Genomic DNA, 10865 nt, shown 5'->3' on the forward strand with positions numbered 1-10865 from the left:
TGAGATTTGCAAAAGACCATAAGGATTGGACCGTAGAGGACTGGAGTAAGGTCATCTTCTCTGATGAGTCCAATTTTCAGCTTTGCCCAACACCTGGTCATCTAATGGTTAGACGGAGACCTGGAGAGGCCTACAAGCCACAGTGTCTCGCACCCACTGTGAAATTTGGTGGAGGATCGGTGATGATCTGGGGGTGCTTCAGCAAGGCTGGAATCGGACAGATTTGTCTTTGTGAAGGATGCATGAATCAAGCCAAAACTTGCTTCCTTTTGCTCTGACATTGTTCCCCAACTCTGAGGATTGTTTTTTCCAGCAGGACAATGTGCCATGTCACACAGCCAGGTCAATCAAGGTGTGGATGGAGGACCACAAGATCAAGACCCTGTCATGGCCAGCCCAATCTCCAGACCTGAACCCCATTGAAAACTTCTGGAATGTGATCAAGAGGAAGATGGATGGTCACAAGCCATCAAACAAAGCCGAGCTGCTTGAATTTTTGCGCCAGGAGTGTCAAAGTCACTCAACATCAATGTGAAAGACTGGTGGAGAGCATGCCAAGACGCATGTAAGCTGTGATTGAAAATCTGGGTTATTCCACCAAATATTGATTTCTGAACTCTTCCTAAGTTAAAACAATGAACATGAACTTATTTTCTTTGCATTATTCGAGGTCTGACAATACTGCATATTTTTTGTTATTTTGACCAGTTTTCATTTTCTGCAAATAAATGCTCTAAATGACAATATTTTTATTTGGAATTTGGGAGAAATGTTTTCAGTAGTTTATAGAATAAAACAAAAATGTTAATTTCACCCAAACACATACCTATAAATAGTAAAACCAGATAAACTTATATTTTTGCATGGTCTATTAATTTTTTCCAGAGCTGTAGATGTCGTAGCCTACCTCTTTCAGGTAATACATTCAATGCAGTATTAGACTTATATTTAGCTAATGAATTATGGATCATGCATAATAAGCTTCTAACTTATAGCCTCTGTCTCGTGCGCAATATGCACGCACCTGTGCTCCGCTGGCCTCTCTCCTTAAAAAAATGCTCCTTAGCTCTTGGAGTCCCATGCAGGAAAAAACTAGACTAGAATAGCTTGCTGGACATTATTTTTGTTTGTTGCATTTTCTATACCAATAGACTATTCAAAGAGGGATGCAAGCTCTTGTTTGCTGAATGTTAAATACAGCAGCCAATAGAACTCACAGGTAGTTTGAAAGAAGAGCAAACGCGCAATGGTGGAAGGCTATAGCAGTTATTTATTCAGACCCATAACCATTCAACATCTGCCTCTGTTTGCACGCTATGTGCTGTCCTACTAAATCCAGCCGGCTGAAACCAGCAAACAGCCTACCCGACCGCTCTGAGGCGTCTGCATGGTCCTAAAGCACACTGATGGCACTTTTGGTATCACAGTGCAATGATAAAACTGGGGGGGACAAAACTGCAATTTCAGAATGTGGGGGGGACATTGTACATTTTGCAAATTCGTAACCTATAATGCGGATTGTAATTCGCAACATATCATAAAGCCTTTAGCCGTATCCTTATTCTATTCCTCCTCTGTTCCTCTGGTGATGTAGAGGTTAACCCAGGCCCCGTATCCCCCAGTATCACTCCTACCCCCCAGGCGCTATCATTTGTTGACTTCTGTAACCGTAAAAGCCTTGGTTTCTTGCATGTTAACATCAGAAGCCTCCTCCCCAAGTTTGAGTTATTCACTGCGTTAGCACACTCTGCCAACCCTGATGTTCTTGCAGTGTCTGAATCTTGGCTTAGGAAGTCCACCAAAAATTCAGAAATGTCCATCCCGAACTACAACATTTTCCGTCTAGATAGAACTGCCAAAGGGGGCGGAGTTGCAATCTACTGTAGAGATAGCCTGCAGAGCTCTATCATACTATCCAGGTCTGTGCCCAAACAGTTTGAGCTTCTACTTCTAAAAATCCACCTTTCCAGAAATAAGTCTCTCATTGTTGCCGCTTGCTACAGACCCCCCTCAGCCCCCAGTTGTGCCCTGGACACCATATGTGAATTGCTTGCCCCCCATCTATCCTCAGAGTTCGTACTGCTTGGTGACCTAAACTAAGATATGCTTAACACCCCGGCCGTCCTACAATCTAAACTAGATGCCCTCAATCTCACACAAATTATCAAGGAACCTACCAGGTACAACCCTAAATCCGTAAACATGGGCACCCTCATAGATATCATCCTGACTAATTTACCCTCTAAATACACCTCCGCTGTCTTCAACCAGGATCTCAGCGATCACTGCCTCATTGCCTGTGTCCGTAATGGGTCTGCGGTCAAACGACCACCCCTCATCACTGTCAAGCGCTCCCTAAAACACTTCAGCGATCAGCCTTTCTAATTGACCTGGCCCAGGTATCCTGGATGGATATTGACCTCATTCCGTCAGTAGAGGTTGCCTGGTTGTTCTTCAAAAGTGCTTTCCTCTCCATCTTAAATAAGCATGCCCCATTCAAAAAATTCAGAACTAAGAACACATATAGCCCCTGGTTCACCCCAGACTTGACTGCCCTTGACCAGCACAAAATCATCCTGTGGCGTACTGCATTAGCATTGAACAGCCCCCGCGATATGCAACTTTTCAGGGAAGTCAGGAACCAATATACACAATCAGTTAGGAAAGCAAAGGCTAGCTTTTTCAAACAGAAATTTGCATCCTGTAGCACTAACTCCAAAAAGTTTTGGGACACTGTAAAGTCCATGGAGAATAAGAGCACCTCCTCCCAGCTACCCACTGCACTGAGGCTAGGAAACACTGTCACCACCGATAAATCTACGATAATTGAGAATTTCAACAAGCATTTTGCTACGGCTGGCCATGCTTTCCACCTGGCTACCCCTACCCCGGCCACCAGCTCTGCACCCTCTGCTGCAACTTGCCCATGTCCCCCCCACTTCTCCGTCACCCAAATTCAGATAGCTGATGTCCTGAAAGAGCTGCAAAATCTGGACCCCTACATATCAGCTGGGCTAGACAATCTGTACCCTTTCTTTCTAAAATGAGCTGCTGAAATTGTCGCAACCCCTATTACTAGCCTGTTCAACCTCTATTTCGTATCGTCTGAGATCCCCAGAGATTGGAAAGCTGCCGTGGTCATCCCCCTCTTCAAAGGGGGTGACACTCTAGATCCAAACTGTTACAGACCTACAGTGCTATGAAAAAGTATTTGCCCCCTTTCTAATTTTCTCTACTTTTGCATATTTGTGATACTGAATGTTATCAGATCTTCAACCAAAACCTAATATTAGATAAAGGGAACATAAGTGAACAAATAACACAACAATTACATATTTATTTCATTTATTTCATAAACAAAGTTATGCAACACCCAATTCCCCTGTGTGAAAAAGTAATTGCCCCCTTACACTCAATAACTGGTTGTGCCACCTTTAGCTGCAATGACTCCAACCAAATGCTTCCTGTAGTTGTTGATCAGTCTCTCATGTCGCTGTGGAGGAATTTTGGCCCACTCTTCCATGCAGAACTGCTTTAACTCAGTGATGTGTGGGTTTTCAAGCATGAACTGCTCGTTTCAAGTCCTGCCACAACATCTCAATTGGGATTAGGTCTGGACTTTGACTAGGCCATTCCAAAACTTCAAATTTGTTGCTTTTTAGCAATTTTCATGTAGACTTGATTGTGTGTTTTGGATCATTGTCTTGCTGCATGACCCAGCTGCGCTTCAGCTTCAGCTCACAGACGGATGGTCCGACATTCTCCTGTTGAATTCTCTGATACAGAGCAGAATTCATGGTTCCTTCTATTAAGGCAAGTCGTCCAGGTATTGAGGCAGCAAAGCATCCCCAAACCATCACACCCAAATGACACCATGTCCCCTAGATAGTGCACTACATTCCACTCCCCTGGTGTGAGTGGAATGTCCCCTTTCCTGTTTCCTGTCATACTGGGATTCGTCACACAGTGATGTTGCAATTACACTGGAACTAGTGATTGACCAACAGGTGTAGTTATTTTCCATCAGGCTTGTTTTCACTATTCAGTCACTTAAAATAAAGTTACCTCATCTGCCTCACACCTCCCTCACTCCTCCCCTCTGTGTATGCGCTCTCTCTTGCTCTCTTTCCTACGTGGTTCACTTTCTCACTGTATCTCGAGCGAGTAGGAGCTCTGATCTTTAGCTCCACACAGTCCACAGTACCTCGTCTCCTCCAGGACTCCAAAAAGGTAAAGGGCTGTTGCTCTGCTCGTGGCTGGGAAAGGGTGCTCTGAGCTGGGGGGTTTCAGAGTGGTTCTTTGGAGGATATAATAAAAGATGAATGAGTTGTGTGTAGGACTAGGAATATCTGTGTTTGTTTTGTGTGTGTGGCTATGTAAGAGGGAAAAGACTTGTTAGAAAAGGGGTGTTTTTAAAAATCAGTTTAGAGAAAACACACCACCAGTCACACACTACCTTATTCTAACTCTGTCTTGGTGCCTAATGTTTGGCAGCGCTGTTAGATGTGTGCACACAGACAGTGGCAAACTGTACTTAACACACCAGTGAATTTAATAGCTAACCAAACCATGATATCATTTATGGGGAACTGTCCAGCTGTTCTGTGGGATGTTGGATTAAGGAAATGAAAATAAAGCCTTCTGTAAATGTTTAACTGACTAGGGTGTGTGAGTTTGGGTTCCTGCCTTATGTTAAATGTGTATGGTAAAGGTCAGGGTTGGGGTCAATTCAAATTGAAGTCAGTCAGTTCAGGAAGTAAACTGAAATAATTGAAAAAAGGGAATCTATATTCAATGACTTCTTAGTAAACGGAAGAGGAGAATTTTTTATTACATTTTTTATTTAAAATTCAAAACACTTCCTGAATTGGGTGTCTTTCATTCTTATTAACCCTGGTAAAGATTGATAACGAGATTACAATATCCTCTGGGGAAATGGCTAGTAGTGATGGCGCACTGGTGTGTGTGTGTGTTTAGTAGGGATAGTGAATTGGTGTGTGTGGCAACAGCAGGTCCGCTTGCATAACTCTCGGCATTGTTGGGAAGGGCCTGTAAGTAAGCATTTCACTGTTAGTCTACACCTGTTGTTTATGAAGCATGTGACAAATACAATTTGATTTGATATTCATAATGAACTTTCCCAACTTCACTTGTCACCTACAGTACAGTCACCCAACTTACATTTACATTCTAGTCATTTAGCAGACACTCTTTATACTGGCCCCCCGTGGGAATCGAACCCACAACCCTGGCATTGCAAACGCCATGCTCTATCAACTGAGCTCTCTCTCTCTCTCTCTCTCTCTCTCTCTCTCTCTCTCTCTCTCTCTCTCTCTCTCTCTCTCTCTCTCTCTCTCTCTCTCTCTCTCTCTCTCTCTCTCTCTCTCTCTCTCTCTCTCTCTCTCTCACCCACAACCACACACGCCCATGCATTCACACACGTACACACAGACGTCTTTTGCATCATTTTATCTTGTCAAACACATTAGCAAGACATGCCTCATATAAGAATGTCAACAACACTTGTCACCTACTGTACAGTTGATGGCCCAGCCAACTTTAACTGTCTTGATCAGTCTTGTTCTCTCTTTATTCTCTCACTCACTCACCCACTCTCACACACACACACTCACACACTCTCTCTCACACACTCTCTCTCACACACACACACACGCACTCACTCACACACACACACTCACACACACACACACTTACACTCACATACACTCACACACACTCACACACACACACACACACGCACACACACTCACTCACACACACTCACTCACTCACTCACTCACTCTCACACACTCACACACACACACACACACACACACACACTCACTCACACTCCCACACACTCACACTCACACACACACTCACACACACACACACACATACACTCTCACACACACATACATACACTCACACACACACACACACACACACTCACACACCCAGCGCTATCAGGCTCCATTGTGTAGTGTGCTTGGCAGCTGATTGTTGTTCTGTTTGGTCTCTGAACAGTGATCAAGTAGGCTACTGTGGCTATTTGATCATAATGTAGACCTACCAGAGTGGCCTACCATCAAAAACAATGGAGAAAATGCATCCCATAACATTTTAACATGGAAATAGCTGTTCTATCGTTCAGTCTACAGTAGCAGCCAATGTGTAGTGTAGGTCTACATTCCATGAGACTTTTGAAAAAAACATTCAGGGCTTGACATTAACCTGTTTATCCACTTGTCCTTCAGACAAGGAGGTGACAGAAAATGTTGTTGTTGTTTGATATAGGAAACTATTTTACAAAATAAAATGCACCATTATTCCCATATCATTATTACAGAGAATCAGACAAATTATGCTACCCTCTGCCTATTGGCTACTTAGTCTCAAAATACAACACTGCCCATTTAAGACATAAAAATGCTCTTTACCTGACTCGCTTTTCAAAGATGTCTTTAAATGCACACATTTTTGTGCTCTTTTAGGAAGCAACCACTCCCCCATTGTTGACTTGAAATGAGCTATAACTGGGCTAATAACTCACTAACTAGCAAAGGATATGAACAAATGTACACAGGTGGCTACATGCAGCTCTCGCTTTGATCTCAAAACAAGATCATCTACTCACGACCTCTCATGCTGTAAAGACAGTCCAGTTAAAAGTGAATGGCACATATATGGCAATGGTATATTTGCATATAGGCCTACTGCAGCTCTGATTGGTTATGAGGCACCGGTCTGTGTATAGTATGTGCCTGAGTCGTGCCTGTCAATGCAATTGAATCCTACTCTGATGCATTCTGCCTACAACAAAGTCTGTTGTATATTTGGTTTTGCATACTAAGTCTTGCATAGTTCGTTTTGTTTCGGAATGTTTCATTGAAAGTAGCTAATATTGCATTGATTCGATCACAATACCCACAGTAAAGGGAAACGTTGATAGTGTTAACTAACGGGGAAAACTAGAGAGTTGAGTGAAGTTCAATCTCGTGCTTCTCTGCACACTGATATTTCTTCTGCGCAGCAGCAGTCCCACACACACACACACACACACACACACACACTAAACAACTTCCTCATGATCCCATGGCACAAAGTCCACTGATAAGCCTCCATTACAGCTTCACAATAACACTATTGTCAAAAAATTGCAACCTATTCCATATTTAGTGCACTACTTTTGACCAGGACCATGTGGAATAGGGTGCCATTTGGGATGTACACATACAGTGCATTCGGAAAGTATTCACAACCCTTGACTTTTTCCACATTTTGTTACATTACAGCCTTATTCTTAAATCGATTAAATCGTTTTCCCCCCTCATCAATCTGCACACAATACCCCATAATGCCGAAGCAAAAACTGGTTTTTAGTCATTTTTGCAAATGTATAAAAAACTAACAAACGAAAATATCATATTTACACAAGTATTCAGACCGTTTACTCAGTACTTTGTTGAAGCACCTTTGGCAGCGATTACAGCCTCGAGTCTTCTTCGGTATGACGCTGTATATGGTAATACCTGTATTTGGGGAGTTTCTCCCATTCATCTCTGCATATCCTCTCAAGCTCTGTCAGGTTGGATGGGGAGTGTTGCTGCACAGCTATTTTCAGGTCTCTCCAGAGATGTTCCATTGGGTTCAAGTCTGGGCTCTGACTGGGCCACTCAAGGACACTCAGAGACTTGTCCCAAAGCCACTCCTGCGTTGTCTTGGCTGTGTGCTTAGGGTCGTTGTCCTGTTGGAAGGTGAACCTTCACCCCAGTCTGAGTTCCTGAGCACTGTGGAGCAGGTTTTCATCTCTCTGTACTTTGCTCCATTCATCTTTGCCTCGATCCTGACTAGTCTCCCAGTCCCTGCCGCTGAAAAACATCCCCACAGCATGACGCTGCCACCACCATGCTTCACCGTAGGGATGGTGTCAGGTTTCCTCCAGACGTGACGCTTGGCATTCAGGCCAAAGAGTTCAATCTTGGTTTCATCAGACCAGCAAATCTTGTTTCTTATGGTCTGAGAGTCTTTAGGTGCCTTTTGGCAAACTCAAAGCGGGCTGTCGTGTCTTTTACTGAGGAGTGGCTTCCATCTGGCCACTTTACCATAAAGGCCTGATTGGTGGAGTGCTGCAGAGTTATATAACCTCTACATTTCCTGATAACGTGTAGATTTTTATGAAAGATTGTTTGTTCTTAACGACTGACCTGCTTACTGTAAATAAAGGTTATTGATGAGCCTGAGGTTAGATTGAATCAGGAGGTTAGAATTTGTATTTATTTATTGAACCTTTAATGAACCAGGAAGTCCCATTGAGATCAGAAGACCTGTTTCCCAAGGGAGACCACAATTATGTTTAAATGATGTGATGTATTATAGCTGATTCCAGATGACATACTGAACTGTGTTTGCATATGACTGACTACATTGTCTCAAAACTATCTGAGGGGTCCTAATATGGCTTTGAATCTTTTACTGCAGTGAGTGATTCTTGGTAGTCTTAAACAAATCTACTTTGAAACCAAAGTATACACCTCACAAACATTGTTAAGGGCTTAAAGAAAGAAGACACCTGTACCATGTCAGGTATAGAGTTGAAATGTATTCAATTTTGAGTTTGCATCCCAATATTACACTTTATATACATCACAGAAGACTGAAATATAACAAAACGGTTTGACATAGAAACACCGGATTTTCGCAGTTTAAAAAAAATAAAAGCGTTATTAATGATACAATTATGAAAAATATGAATAACATTCCACCCATGAGGCCAAAGAGGGAGCTTCTGGACATTGACTGCAGGAAAGGGCTACACCTGTATTTTGTATTGACAACTGATGTGTCATTGTGGAGTGACAATTTAAAGTTTTCTAACTAACTCTTAACTGTTGCTCATTCAACAGTAACATAGACCAGGATTAGGGTTAGGGTTAGGGTTAGGGTTATTCTGATGGTTTTAGCTCCATGGTGAGTATACACAGTGGGTGGGTTAGGGTTAGGGTTATTCTGATGGTTTTAGCTCCATGGTGAGTATACACAGTGGGTGGGTTAGGGTTAGGGTTATTCTGATGGTTTTAGCTCCATGGTGCCACAGTGGGTGGGTTAGGGTTAGGGTTATTCTGATGGTTTTAGCTCCATGGTGCCACGGTGGGTGGGTTAGGGTTAGGGTTATTCTGATGGTTTTAGCTCCATGGTGCCACAGTGGGTGGGTTAGGGTTAGGGTTATTCTGATGGTTTTAGCTCCATGGTGAGTATACACAGTGGGTGGGTTAGGGTTAGGGTTATTCTGATGGTTTTAGCTCCATGGTGAGTATACACAGTGGGTGGGTTAGGGTTAGGGTTATTCTGATGGTTTTAGCTCCATGGTGCCACGGTGGGTGGGTGGCATTCATTACCGGTGGTGTGTTATAGGCTTGTACTACTCAGAGGCTACAGGCCAAGTCTTTGTCCAATGAAATGTCACCACTCTAGTTATTTGTCCAATGAAATGTCACCAAACCTGCCCGGTTGAATACAGGAGTGTGTATCATTGTTATAAGCAACAGCTTGATCAAGAAGTGTGTGTATGTGTGTGTGTGTGTGTGTGTGTGTGTGTGTGTGTGTGTGTGTGTGTGTGTGTGTGTGATAGAGAGAGCGAGAGAGAGAGAAGACAGGTGAGCGAGAGAGGGGGGAAGGGGAGAGAAGGTGGGAGCAGAGACATATTTTTGTAAACGTGATATTTTCATAAGGTGTGCTCACTGTCTTCCACTCCCTCTCTCTCTCTCCCCTATCCCACCTATCCACCTTCTCTCTCTCTCTCTCTCTCTCTCTCTCTCTCTCTCTCTCTCTCTCTCTCTCTCTCTCTCTCTCTCTCTCCCCCTTCTCTCTCTCTCTCTCTCTCGCTCTCTCTCGCTCTCTCTCTCTCTCTCTCTCTCTCTCTGTCCCACCTCTCCCCCACACCCCAGACAGTATGGAGAAGAGCCCGTATGGACCCCCCCAGGATGTGTCGGCTCTCCCCTACCCCGGCCCCCCAGCGGGCTACCAGGGAAATGGCGGGGGAGCAGCCTACCCCCCTCAGCCTGGCTTCCAGGGAGGTAAGAGATCAGATCTACACTGATACTCTTAGGGACAGTATAAGCTTACACTCTTAGAAAAAAAGAACCTAAAAGGGTTCTTCCTGGAACCAAAAGGGGTTCTACTTGGAACCAAAAAGGGTGCTCCTATGGGGACTGCCAAATAACCCTTTTGGAACCCTTTTTTCTAAGAGTGTAGTCCTAGACTAAAGAGCTATTTTAATTGAGATTCTCCATTGAGCATGCTTTTCAGACCAGGACTAGGTTTAATCTGTGTTCAGGAAACCAGCCCTTACTCTTTATGTAAATTAAAATGTTACTGGACAGCAACTCCCTTCAACAGTGTTTTCATTAAGCGTTTTGGAAGTATGTGTCACGATAGCCATAGATGTCATGAACATCATTGTTAAGTGCTGGCCAACCCTCTGTATCCCTGGGTTTGAGGTAAATGACACAGTGTATTGATGTATTTATTTATCTATCCCTTATTTATCAGGTCCCCAACCCAGCATGTACCCACCACCTCCCCAGTACAGCATGGGCATGGCACAACCTACAAATGCCCCCGGCGGTGAGTCGCACACACAGACACGCACATGCACACGCACGCACACACACACACTGAAGAAAACTCCAAACTATCTGACCAAAACTACCTCAATCGGTTCCTTATTTTATTATTCACAGTACCCCAGGTGGAAAACGAGAACCAAGTTGTACACACAGAAGGTATCGGCTGGATATCCTGGCCTTAGCAACACCCAGCCTTAGCAACCCCTCTAATCCTCTACCTCTGTGGGGCTTTGAAAT

The 10865-nt window shown here is 43.7% G+C and overlaps 1 long non-coding RNA gene across 1 annotated transcript; it reads left to right on the forward strand.

Moving 5' to 3' along the window:
- The first annotated feature begins 4141 nt into the window (after positions 1-4141).
- Positions 4142-10728, forward strand: LOC311118431. The gene is made up of 3 exons (XR_014611808.1): positions 4142-4230; positions 9948-10076; positions 10552-10728. It is a non-coding gene; the product is annotated as an uncharacterized lncRNA (long non-coding RNA).
- Positions 10729-10865: the final 137 nt, after the last annotated feature.

Source organism: Coregonus lavaretus (genome assembly GCF_964263955.1).
Source record: "Coregonus lavaretus genome assembly, contig: HAP1_SCAFFOLD_1805, whole genome shotgun sequence".
Classification (NCBI taxonomy): domain Eukaryota; kingdom Metazoa; phylum Chordata; class Actinopteri; order Salmoniformes; family Salmonidae; genus Coregonus; species Coregonus lavaretus.